At 40.4% G+C, this 13,493-nt stretch overlaps 1 protein-coding gene across 1 annotated transcript in view; it reads right to left on the bottom strand.

Moving 5' to 3' along the window:
* Positions 1-529: 529 nt before the first annotated feature.
* Positions 530-13,493, bottom strand: part of zhx2b (zinc fingers and homeoboxes 2b) — a 183,759-nt gene continuing 170,795 nt past the window's right edge. The window contains exons 6-7 of the transcript XR_013962401.1: positions 1,137-1,193; positions 530-668 (exon numbers count right to left, since the gene is read on the bottom strand). The gene's annotated coding sequence lies outside the window, so the exon portion shown is untranslated. The remainder of the gene's footprint in view (positions 669-1,136; positions 1,194-13,493) is intronic.

Genomic DNA, 13,493 nt, shown 5'->3' with positions numbered 1-13,493 from the left:
GGAAAATGGTCCTCGATCACAATGTCTACACATGATGCGCACACGCAGCACACGCACGGCACACACACACACACACACACACACACACACACACACACACACACACACACACGCGCGCACACCACACACACACACTTACTCCTGGTGCACTCCCTCTCTCACACAACAGGAGAGAAGGAGGGGGAATGTGTGATGCTGTGAGCAGTATAAGAATCCCTTTACTGTAGAGATTTGCCCTTTACACACACACACACACACACACACACACACACACACACACACACACACGCACACACACACTTCTCTCTCTGAAACACATACAGTATAACCACAAATCATATTCTTTCTCAAAGGCAAACATAAAAACTGTCTCACAGAGAGAGAGAGAGAGAGAGAGAGAGAGAGAGAGAGAGAGAGAGAGAGAGAGAGAGAGAGAGAGAGAGAGAGAGAGAGAGAGAGAGAGAGAGAGAGAGAGAGAGAGAGAGAGAGAGAGAGAGAGAGAGAGAGGAGCTTCACATGTCTAGTATCAGGTTTTGGAGTTGGGATCCGGGTCGGCCCATTGCCCAGTTTGCCCTGGGGGGGCCAGAGGATTACAGAGAACTCTCTGGACTGTACCAACTCAACCACATCCCCCTGAGACTGTGTACAGCATCTGCCAAGAGCTCAGCCTGGGAGGAAGGGAGAGAGAGAGAGAGGGAGAGGGAAGAGGGGGGGGGGGGGGAAGAGAGAGAGTAAATCATGATACAAAGTGTGTGACTATTAGGGGAAATTGTGAGCTCCTGTGAGCGAGAACAAGAGAGTGCAAGACACAAACACCTTGTGTGTGTGTGTGTGTGCGGGTGAAAGTGAGAAAGTTACTTTGTACATGTGCGTGACATTGTGCGCCCATGTATGAATGTCTAAGAGAAACATGGAGTGCATGTGTTTGTATACTTGTGTTGTTTGCGTGCGTGCGTGCGTGTGTGTGTGGGTGCCAGATTGCAGGACTCGCGGCCCCCATCCAGCTGTTGAAGCATCCCCCTCTATAAACTCTTCACAGCCAGCAGAAGGAAAAAGACACTTCAACAGATGAAAAATTCCCCAACAACACGGAAACTCAAAACCCTCTCATCTGAACCACTCACACACCTGCCTACCTGCATGCTGCGTCGGAGGAGACGGGCCGCTGTGTTGCATCCAGATGGCTGCCGGGGCTAAAAGAGCAAACAGATGTAATCTTAAGAGATGCTTTTGTTTCACCAAAACTTTGTTTGGTGGTTGTTGTTGTTTTTTTTGCAGGAAAGTGTTAAGAATCAATATTGTAAGTTTAGAAGTTTGAAAAGTTTCTCTGTTGATTATGATTCTTGGCTGATTAGCCTCTCACTTTCTCTCTCACACACATACTCTCTTTCTTCTCTTACACACAATCAACTAAACTTTATCACATCACAGGTTTACAGGTGTAAAAAATTTAAGTCAAATTCTTTGTCGTCCAAACTCCAGCAGGTAAAAAGCATTTTTTGTGTGTCCCAATGGTTTTGGTATTTTCTCTCTTTTTTTAATGAACATAAGTTACATTGTACTTTCATACTTTATACCAGGGGTCGGCAAACATTTAGACATGAAGTGCCATGTTTTTATTTTCTTGATAGTCAGTGTGCCATATCAACATTACATTTAATTATGACACCACATCAATATAAAATATTTCCAACACATTATTTTCTTCTTTTGAACTATTTTCTTTCACATCAGGATGTAATGATCATTAGACTCAGAAATAACTCCTCTATCTCCTAGACTTCCTCCCCAGTCGGAATTCAGTGTTTGAATGAGTGTAAAATTATGCGCAGGATGTCATTTGCAAGATGTGAGGGGACTTAATTTAATTGACATTTTCTTTAAATATTTTATTTTAAAAGAACTTCCCCCTCAAACTTATGCCAGTGTGCCAGTGATTACCCTCCCCCCCCCCAATGTTGGCACCAGTGCCTTAAGGTTGCCTACCCATGCTTTATACCAGGGTTCCCCAATTAGTTTTCCCCAAGGGCCGAATTATGTCTAGGGTACCAAGCCGAGGGCCACAACATTGCAGGGGGCGACGGTGGCGTTCCCGCTACTCCAGCGACTGCGACATATCAGATATCATCGTTGTCGGGTGAAAATCTTGTATGTCCAAAACCGTTTTGCATTTATCATTTTAAAAATTATTTAAGCTAGTGAAAACAGCCGATCTAGATCTGCTGTTTTCACTACTTTTGTGCGACGGGCTTGTATGATTTGCAAAAGAACGTACAAATTTGGAGATACGGAATTTCCACCCGACAACGACGATATACTAGTGTTGTTGCTGCTCTTATACCACCATTATTACTGGGGTTGGTGGGGGCCAGACAGTAGCCCCCCGCGGGCCGCCTATTGGGGAACCCTGCTTTATACTGTACATCGCTGTGGCCTAGTATTGAACCTATGGTCGCAACTAGAGTTCTGGCTGCTATGTGTCGCACCACCAATCCGACCAATATATGAGTCATAGTGCTGGGGGCTTCGTCAGAGTACCCGTCTGTCTGTTTCCCTTTTATGCCCATATGTTGAGATCTCTGTATCTGTCAATCCTGGTCCCTTTTATGCCCATACAGTATATCGTCGTTGTCCGATGAAAACCTTTTATGTCCAAAACCGTTCGTTTTGCACCGCGAGGCGTGTGCTTGTAGATCTGCTGTTTTCACTACTTTTGTGCGCCGGGCCTTGTATGACGAAGCAGGGCTTTACTTTGCGAAAGAACGTACAAACTTAAAACTTGGAGATACGAGGTTTCCACCCGACAACGACGATATGGAGATCCCTGGTGTCGTCAGTATTTTATGCCCATATATTGGAATGGTTAGTGACGTGACAATGGCGTGGCATTTTGCTGTGTCCATGTGGTTTAATTAAATTGAAAGGCGATGAAATGATAAAATAGACATACAAGTTACCGTACTTCCATGCTTGACACAATACACATGCTTGGGATAGAACCTGGGACACAAACTCTGCACTAACCATATCTTACACTGACAGGTACCACTGTTGGGAACATTTACACTCTCTAAATCTAAATTCTAAAAGGTTAACTGAGTTCGGAAAAGACAAGTCTCCTGAATGCCGTAGGACATAGAAAGGGGGGCATTTGTATTTCTTTCTCCATAGTAGTGTTGTCCGATATTATCGGACGGCCGATAATATCGGACAACACTACTCCATAGTAAAAGCATGCATTCATGGTCTGGAGAGGGCACTTTTTTAAAGCTGGGTAAAAAGGCAGGGGCTCAAGCCCCCTTTGATGTCTATGTGTGCACGTGCCTGCCCGGCAGCAACGATCATACTGAGCAGCTCAGTACAGTGTGTGTTTGTGTGGAACTGTATGAATGTTAAGCAGCAGGGAAGATTACTGGAGAACACCAGTACATCTCAACTGTTGAAGACACAGGGGGTGATGACATGTGCCACGGGTTATAAACGCACACAGACAGACAGTATACAACGGCTTCGCTGTCAAAGACTCCGCCACGGATGAAAGGGGATGTGTTCTCAGCTCAACTCGCCTACAGTACAATAGATAAGTGAAATAAATAGGACTGACGGAGCTAAATGGACAAAATCAAACATCACAATATTTGGACCAAATACCTTGAAAATGTATATTGTTAGAATAATTTAGTATCGTGACTTTATGTTCTACAAGCTCACGATGCGTTGTGAGCTTGTAGATCTGTTTTGTTTTAAAAAAGAAGTGTGAAAATATTAAAGTAAAACATGGCTTGAGTGATTTACTGGGAAAATACAATTTGTGTGTGTCATGATATCCAAAGTCCTATACACTGTACCAGCTCTAATATAAAGTAAAGTCTAATGTATCAAATAAATGTCAACTTTTGTTCTGGTGCTTTCTTTCTAAATCACAAACCCAGTTCTCCAGTATATTCATCTGACTGCATTTTTGTTTCTCATAATATAAACTGTTCATTAAAACATGACTCAAAACCATTTTGATAGAATTTCTCATAACATTTAACCCCTATTGCAGGTCCAAGTAATTTAATCTAACCCAGTACTTCAGTGTTGCCATGTTCACTTATGAAGTGACTGTGGGCTTGTTTTCCTATAAGGTCGCTTGTACATTTTCTCAGTTGTGTTTTTTGGGTCTTATTACTAAAGTGTGGTTGCTTGTTTGGGCTTGCTTCCTAATGTTGTTTAAATCAATGGTTCTTGATTTTTTTTTTCTTTTTCATTACAAGGAACCGGGAATAAATGGTAAATGGTGCATTTATAGAGATTTACAGAGATTGTGCATTACATTCACCCATTCACACACCAATGGTGGAGGAAACCATGCAAGGCATCAACCCGCTCACCATGAGCAACTAGTCTTGCTCAAGGACTCTTCGACACTAACTCTAGGGGAGCCCAGGATCAAACTGGGAACCCTCCGTGTTCTAATGACGGTTTCTCTACCCCTGAGCCACTGCCGCCCCTTAAAATGAATATGGATTTGGCCACAGACCCCCATCTGAAAATATTTGACAAGATGTGTGTAGTTAGAATGTTTCAACAAATATTTAACATTTCTTTCCATTTAAAAATCTTGAAAGAAAATAGGTTCTGATAAGGTTAATGTGTTAAAACTGGTGTTGAAATGTTTACAATTGAGCAATTAGAGCCTGCAATTAGAGTGCTCAGGGGATAAATTGAATCTTGACAATTAGTTCAGAATTCGTGTCAGATCCTGTGTCTAGGTGAGACACGATCTAAATGTCTCAGTAGAAGAGCAGGGAGCCAAAATACAAACACCCCAATTCTATAAGTTCTTGTATTAACATACTCTACCAGATTGGACAGACTGACATTTATTCATTAAACATTCATTAAACATTGTGCCACTTTAACACCTTTATCTGGGGACCCTCCCTGTGTGGGTGATCATGCAGCCTATAGTCGCTTCTTTTGGTCTTGTTTTCGTAGACCTGCATGTCCGCTTGTTTCTCTTGCAGGATCTGGCAACACTTAAGTACTTTATCTAGAGGTGGAAACGTTGTGCATTATAGCCTGGAAGCAGAGGACCCTTAAATTGGATGACTCATCTCAATAAAGCTCCACCAGTGCAAAACAGCTGGTTGCAAATTCAATATACGGAGCCATAACAATCTCACTTAACCAATCTCACTTTCGGAGGAAAATACTAATGAGTACATTAACTCAAATAGTTTTCAACAAGTGGTCCGGGGACCACCAGTGGTCCTTTAGGGGGTTCCAGGTGGTCCCCAGCTAAATGAGGGAGAGTTGGTTACCTTAATGGACAATTATAGATCTTTAACTGTTGTTGAGTTAAATTATTGTTAAACATCTGCATTACTTAATTGACAAGAAGTCTTCACAATTACAGAATGTGTGCCATTTCAACTCTTCAGTATGTACTGCTCTTTTCCTGAAAATATCCTGCAAATGCATTTTTTCCACAGGTTTATTTCCCTGTTTTGCCTTTCAAATTTTTATGGAGAATGGAGCATATTGTTGCAGAAACTCGCAAATGGCAAGAAACCACCATCCCATTGAAAAGCAGAATCCACCTTCAAAGGTAGATTTAAACTTCGAAGTCAGAGAAGAGAAGGTCATAAAAATAGAAAACATAGATGATCCACATGCTCAATATTCTGCAAATCCCCCAAAAATCTACTGTCTTGCCAATCGCAGGACCTGTGAAGTTTTGAAATGGCATTTCGTATCCAACGATGTGTGTGTATATATATATATATATATATATATATATATATATATATATATATACACACACACACACACACACACACACACACGTTTTTTGGTCTGAGAGGCAATAAATAATGGACCTTGATATGAAAAGGATTGAAAACCACTGCATTAACACACTGAATTCACCATAAAGGTTGCAGAACACCCTCTATCACTTGCTGCTGGTGCCACAAACCATGTAACATTTAACCATCTGAACAGAGTAAAAATCAATAACCGAACAATCCACACTGTCATCTCAGAAAGTAATATTAATGTAGCAAAACAGTACAGAACAAGCATTATATCTCCATAATAAATCAGCACGCAGGGTGAGTTTGTTCAGCCTGTGTGCTGATTTTGATTTATTATCCGCATTCATTGGCCCCTCATTTTCTCCCTCTACAAGAAATCTTTGCCAAAAATAGCCGATCGACAAGCTTATACATATTGTCACTGTCAGGCAGAAACCTTGTAGTTGTCTCCACCAGCCGAAGGCAGGGGGAGAGTATGTTTTCGCCCCTGTCCGTGCGTCCGTCCGTCCTTCCTCCAAGTTTGTTACCAGCTAATCTCCGGCGCCGTTGGCCCGGTCGCTGCCAAAATGAGCACACACACTCCCTGGATGTCAATTCAGAACCTCTGCCCCACATATTTCAAATGGCCCTGTTCTAGCGCCACCATGAGGCCGATGTTTGCAAAACACATTTCTGTATACTACTCCTACAGATTTTGTCCAAAAATCACGCAAATCGGTAGACAGTATCTCTACAGTCATGTGATCGACAAGGATCTGTCTGATTGTCCATATTCCATCCTGATTGGCTGAGATTGGCTTTCAAAGTTTGTAAGATTGGTCAGTTTTGGACAAAATGCCTCAAATCACAAACGCAGAGTGCAATTAACATGAAATCGCGCACACACGTTCCCACTAGGCTGAGGAAGAAATCCCACTTCAACTTTTTGAAATCAGCCTCAGGCCGATTCGTGGTTTTACCTATAACTCCACCGATCAGTGTCAAACTTTGTAAGCGCACTCCCTGGATGCCAATTCAGAACCTCTGCCCCACATTTTTCACATGGGCCTGTTCTAGCGCCACCATGAGGCCGATGTTTGCAAAACACATTTCTGTATACTACTCCTACAGATTTTGTCCAAAAATCACGCAAATCGGTAGACAGTATCTCTACAGTCATGTGATCGACAAGGATCTGTCTGATTGTCCATATTCCATCCTGATTGGCTGAGATTGGCTTTCAAAGTTTGTAAGATTGGTCAGTTTTGGACAAAATGCCTCAAATCACAAACGCAGAGTGCAATTAACATGAAATCGCGCACACACGTTCCCACTAGGCTGAGGAAGAAATCCCACTTCAACTTTTTGAAATCAGCCTCAGGCCGATTCGTGGTTTTACCTATAACTCCACCGATCAGTGTCAAACTTTGTAAGCGCACTCCCTGGATGCCAATTCAGAACCTCTGCCCCACATTTTTCACATGGGCCTGTTCTAGCGCCACCAGGAGGCTAATTTGTGCAAAACTACCTTTTGGCCAGTATTCCTACAGAATTTGTCCAAAAATCCAAAAATCACGCAAATCGGTAGACAGTATCTCTACAGTCATGTGATCGACATGGATCTGTCTAATTGTCCATATTCCATCCTGATTGGCTGAGATTGGCTTTCAAAGTTTGTAAGATTGGTCCGTTTTTTACAAAATGCCTCAAATCACAAACTGGTCTACTGCCTGTTCATCACCGCTACAGATCTACAGTACTTCATCATGTTCTGGACGGTAAGCAGGCTCTGATATTTTTCTCAGTAATTTCATGAATAGACTAGAAAAAGGAAGTGTGGTTGCTGTGATGCGAGTCACACTTGAATTCCGCCCTTGTCGTTTTATGCCCAAAAAAAAAATCTTATTTTTTATTATTCCCAGTGTATTTTTCCACCCCAAAAAATACAATTCATTAACTTTAAGCCTTGGTTTTTATTTCTGTGATTTTCTGAGTGAGTGTGTCCGAACAGTTCTCTCCTGAAAAGGGGACTGGTGTGATGTCACACCAGGGCCCATTTCCTATTGGACCCCCTCGAGAAGGGGCGGTACTTTTTGGGAGGCTATATTTTATTGAGACTAGGCCTATATGAGGTGGAACCATGAGGTAAAGTGGTACTAAAATTGGAACGATACAGAGAAGATAAGTATGGTGCCATGCTAAAATTGGAACGATACAGAAAAGATTAGCATGACGCCATAGTATCAAAGACAAATGTGGTCTAGAACCGCAAACCGTGAGCTTACAAACCACTGACATAGGTCTGCTGCCACAGAAGCATGGAAAAGCTTTGAGTAGGTGGTGGTATACAATTTTTGATTGTCACCTGCCGTTAAACAAAAAGAAGAAGAAGAAGAAGAAGAGGAAAAGCTTTGTTATTAACCATTACCATAGTAGTTAGTCAGTACCATGGAAGAGCACACAGGTCTTGAGATCATATAACTGTTGATATGTGTTCTGTATTGCTTAATGATTGGATGCAATCTGTTAGAGAAATTTAACATTTGGCTAGTGTTGTTAGAAATCCTTGTGTTTTATTTTGTAGCATTATTTCAGTGTGTCCTGTTGTTTTTTAGGTTTTACTTTATTCTTGTGTTCCTTTCATTCTGTAGGCATTATTGTTCCTATTTTTCCTGTTCTATTCTGTTACTGTGACTGTCTTATCTCGCCTCCCTGTGCTTGCTAGTTTTCTCCACCTGTGTCCTGTTAGTCTCTTAGCCAATCCCTGTGTTGATTGTCAGTTGTGTTCACCTGTGTCTGGTTAACCCTGTGAGTATTTAAACCCTCAGTTTCTTGAGCTTTCTGCCAGTAGTTAAATGCTTACACAGTGTTTAGTAGCAGTAGCTACGAGTTAGTGGTCTCAATATATGCCTATGTTTATTCTTGTGATCCTGTGTTTGGTGGAAAAGAAACATCATCTATTAAATCTGCTCTGCCTCTTGACTAACACTTGAGTCACACCCAGACTAAAAGGGGTTTAGTATGTTTTATGGGAGTAATCTATGAAAAATGTCACTTAACGTCATGCAAAAAAAATAATGTAATACTTTCTTGTGAGGCTAAATTGTTTGCAGTACAGCTATCAGTTGTTTGTTTAAATAATTGGTGTTTTTTGCAATAAATACATAAAATGGAAGTGGTAGTTTTCAATGTATGTAATTTATTAGAACAGCTCAAAGCAATGCTGTTCAGAAGTTTTCTCGAAAAAAGCAGATTTGTAACGTTATATGATTAACCTTTTATCTTGTTTATCTGCCAAAAAAACAAAGACATTTGTAAAAAAAAAAAAAAAAAAGAATAAACTTAATTTAGCTAATCAATGAATCTATGGTTTTAATACCACATTGAGAAACTAGTTGCAAACATAGTCATATTTTTTTTTATTCAAAAGTGAAAACCGCAAATGCACTTGATTTAACAAAAAAACATTTAAAAAAATAACTTGGTTGAAACTGCTATAGTCTTTCTTGATCATCTGAAACTAATAAAATGTGCTTTCAATGAATGTGTAAATCTGGATGTTCTAATAAGATGGTTTTAAAGAACAACCTAAATTGCAGTTGTCATAATGAACCCTGGTCATAAGGGGGTGTATCTAGTAGATTCAGTCACTCTGTCAGGGGTAGAGGTGTTTGCTGTGGATTTTCATCTATTGACCTGTCGGCTATCCTTTTCACTTTAAATATAACCTCCGACATACCAATAGTGTGAAAATCCTGATGGTGCAGTGGTAAAGCAGAGGACTTACAATCTGAAGGTTGTGGGTTTGAATCTCACTACTGGAAAGTCTTCGACTTTGGTCTTTTTAAGGCGAAGTGCATGGAATCAGCCCACCTCCCTCGTCAACCTCTCTTTTAGCTCTGGTAGGAGAGGGAGGAGCCCAATCTTTTCTTCACGCCCTCTTTTAACTCCGGTAGGAGAGGGTGGAGCATAGATAAAGCCCACCTCTAGGGGGAGGAGTTTAGGAAATGTACATATTAATTACATAATTACATTTATATTAATAATTTACATATTAATTACATAATTAATTATTTTCATATTAATAATTACATAATTAATTATTTTCATATTAATAATTACATAATTAATTATTTTCATATTAATAATTACATAATTAATTATTTTCATATTAATTACATAATTAATTATTTAAATTTTCATTGTATGTTTTTTTAGGCATTTGTTAGTGTGTAATTATGTTTGTACCCCATCGCAAGTTTTTACTTCAACCCTTCTTATTCTTATTATTTTATTGAGGCTTTTGAGATATTTGTTGTTGGAGTTGTTTTATTTGAGTTGACTTTTATGTTTGTTTGAGCTTTGAACCTACAACCTTTGATAGATGAACCTTTGATTCATCTTTTGAGCCACGCTGGCATAGGAGGACAATCGGGAATGTTATATTTAACCCACCTTTTAGAATTCAAATGGACAGTGAAAATGTTTCTCCAGGGTTTCGAACCCCAGATCTTTCATATATAAATCCTAGACTTATGTCTTGTGCCATGCTGACATGAAGAATCAACCAGGAAAGTAATATTTAACCCACCTTTTAGAATTCAAATGGACAGTGGAAATGTTTATCTCGGGTTTCAAACCCCAGATCTTTCATATATAAACCCTAGACTTATGTCTTGTGCCATGCTGACATGTAGAATCAATCAGGAAAGTCCTGCTTAGGTCTTCATGTCAGCATGGCACAAGACATAAGTCTAGGGTTTGTTGCGACCGAAGGTCGCATATACTCTGAAGAATCGTGTCGCTTGAGTGTCCTTCCTTCCTTCCTTCCTTCCGTATCCTCGTGACCGTCCTTCCGTATCCTCTGTGATGTCAGTGTGATGTCAGCGAGTTGTGACATCACTTCCTGTACAGGGCGGCTACACGAAATGTGGATAACACTATATATGGAGATAGTCCAGACCATCATGTCATATGGGACTACCGTCATAGAAAGTAGCCATTGTTAGGCCGGAGTCATTGGTTGTCTAAACATGGAGATGTGGATAACACTATATATGGAGATAGTCTAGTCCAATATGTCATATGGGACTACCGTCATAGACAGTAGCCATTGTTAATCCGGAGTCAATGGCTGACTGTCTGTACAGGAAGTGATGTCACATGACATACTTTTTATGCCCATATATGAGTCCTAACATGGAGATGTGGATAACACTATATATGGAGATAGTCTAGTCCAATATGTCATATGGAACTACCGTCATAGACACAGCCATTGACTCCGGCCTAACAATGGCTACTGTCTATGACGGTAGTCCCATTATGACATGATGGACTGGACTATCTCCATATATAGTGTTCTCCACATTTCCATGTTTAGGCCCCATCGCTCACACCCTCGATGGGGTTGGCGATAGGGCCTTTCTGTGTGGAGTTTGCATGTTTCCCCGTGTCTCCTAGGGTTGATACCCTCACAAAAACATGAACAAACTCCCCCCAGAACGATAACAACTAGAATCGTCAGAGAAACACTGTGGTTGGCCAGATAGTCAAGAATTGGCGCGATGTCACCCTGAGGTGTCTTACTAGTATATGAAAGATCTGGGGTTCGAAACTTAAGATAAACATTTTCACTGTCCATTTGAATTCTAAAAGGTGGGTTAAATATAACATTCCCGATTGTCCTCCTATGCCAGCGTGGCTCAAAAAAAGACCAAAGTTGAAGACTTTCCAATAGTGAGATTCAAACCCACAACCTTAAAGTTGTGAGTCCTCTGCTTTACCACAGCACGGGTTGCTACACTAGACCACTATTAGTCGGATAGAAAAAGTCTACATTTCGCCGTTAGCGGCCGTCGAAAGTAGTGAAAAGTAGGGCAACGGTGAGATTCAATCCACTGATCTCTGGCACTCAAGTCGGCAACGCTATCCACTCGGCCATCAATGCTGATATGATAGTACAGACTTTCTGGCCGTATTAAAAGGTGACACTGCCCACCTGTGTTCATTTTAGGGTAGTGCACATTGTTGAGGAAACTAAATGTATTGGGCGCCTAATAAGCCTATAGCGATTACAATTATTTTGTTTAAAGGAGCTACTAGTGATGCTGCAGTTTAGCACCTAGGAGCTAACAGCCTTAGCATGTGTATGTGTGTGTGTGTGTGTGTGTGTGTGTGTGTGTGTGTGTGTGTGTGTGTGTGTGTGTGTGTGTGTGTGTGTGTGTGTGTGTGCGGCCGCTGCGGCGCCGCGGCTGTGTTTGACTGTGTGTGTTGCTGTCAGAAATGTAATTCAGAGTAGCATGCTGTCTGGACGTTTCCACTTTACAGTGAGTGACTACACACAATCACGGTAATTAATTAACACTCTACCGGCTTACCGCGCCTTAGTACCAAGGATAACTTTTACATGGTCTAAAGATAGTCGTTGAAATGCTGTATTTAAAACGACTACACCCAGACCGTCCAGACGTATACCTTATAGTGATGAATGGCTATTTTACACCAATATTTGGCTATCAGTTCTGCAACGTGCAGTTGTTTTTTAAATAAATATTTATTAAAACAGGGATTAACTTCAATTGTCTAAATTCTGTCTAAATACAAACGTAGATACGCCGACTATACTTAGTCGGCTAAATCTCGGCTAGATCTAAACTATACTTAATAATGATCAACGGATATTATAATTATGTTAGTCCAATATTAGGAGATCAGTTAAGCACCTTACTGTTGTTTTTTTAATAAATAGTTATCGAATTATGGAATAAATTGCAAAGTATATTTTCGGTGTGAATATAACCGGATTCTAGCTGGTTGAAATGATGGCTAAAAAATAACTAGTCGTGTAATATCCGACTATTGCTCAGTGGGTAGCTAAATTAAGTTTATTCAAGAAAACTTCTGAACTGCATTGCTTTGAGCTGTTCTAATAAATTAGTAAACTGAAAAAGACCACTTCCATTTTATGTATTTATTGCAAAAAACACAAATTATTTAAACAAACAACTGATGGCTGTACTGCAAACAATTTAGCCTCACAAGAAAGTATGACATTATTTTTTTTAGCATGACGTTAAGTGACATTTTTCATAGATTACTCCCATAAAACATACTAAACCCCTTTGGGTGTGACTCAAGTGTTAGTCAGGAGGCAGAGCAGATCTAATAGACAATGTTTTTTCCCACCAAACACAGGATCACAAGAATAAACATAGGCATATATTGAGACCACTAAATCGTAGCTACTACTACTGAACACTGTGTAAGCATTTAACTACTGGCCAAGAACTCAAGAAACTGAGGGTTTAAATACTCACAGGGTTAACCAGACACAGGTGAACACAACTGACAATCAACAAAGGGATTGGCTAAGAGACTAACAGGACACAGGTGGAGAAAACTAGCAAGCACAGGGAGGTGAGATAAGACAGTAACAGAATAGAACAGGAAAAATAGGAACAATAATGCCTACAGAATGAAAGGAACACAAGAATAAAGTAAAACCTTAAAGGAAAATTCCAGAATAAAACATATTAATCCTTAATCAGCCTTTTATCACGTCTGTACATACCTGGTATGATGGATTTTTATCATAGTCCTTCCAGTTTTTACTTCTCCTGGACTCCTCAGATCTCTCTCCCACAGCCAAAACGGCGGTCATTTGTGGTCCTCCAAAAGCGCTAATTTTCACCGCTGCAAAGTTACTTT

This window comes from Nannobrachium achirus, assembly GCF_963921795.1.
Source record: "Nannobrachium achirus genome assembly, chromosome: 10".
Taxonomy (NCBI): domain Eukaryota; kingdom Metazoa; phylum Chordata; class Actinopteri; order Myctophiformes; family Myctophidae; genus Nannobrachium; species Nannobrachium achirus.
This window is presented reverse-complemented; position numbering and strand designations above follow the sequence as displayed.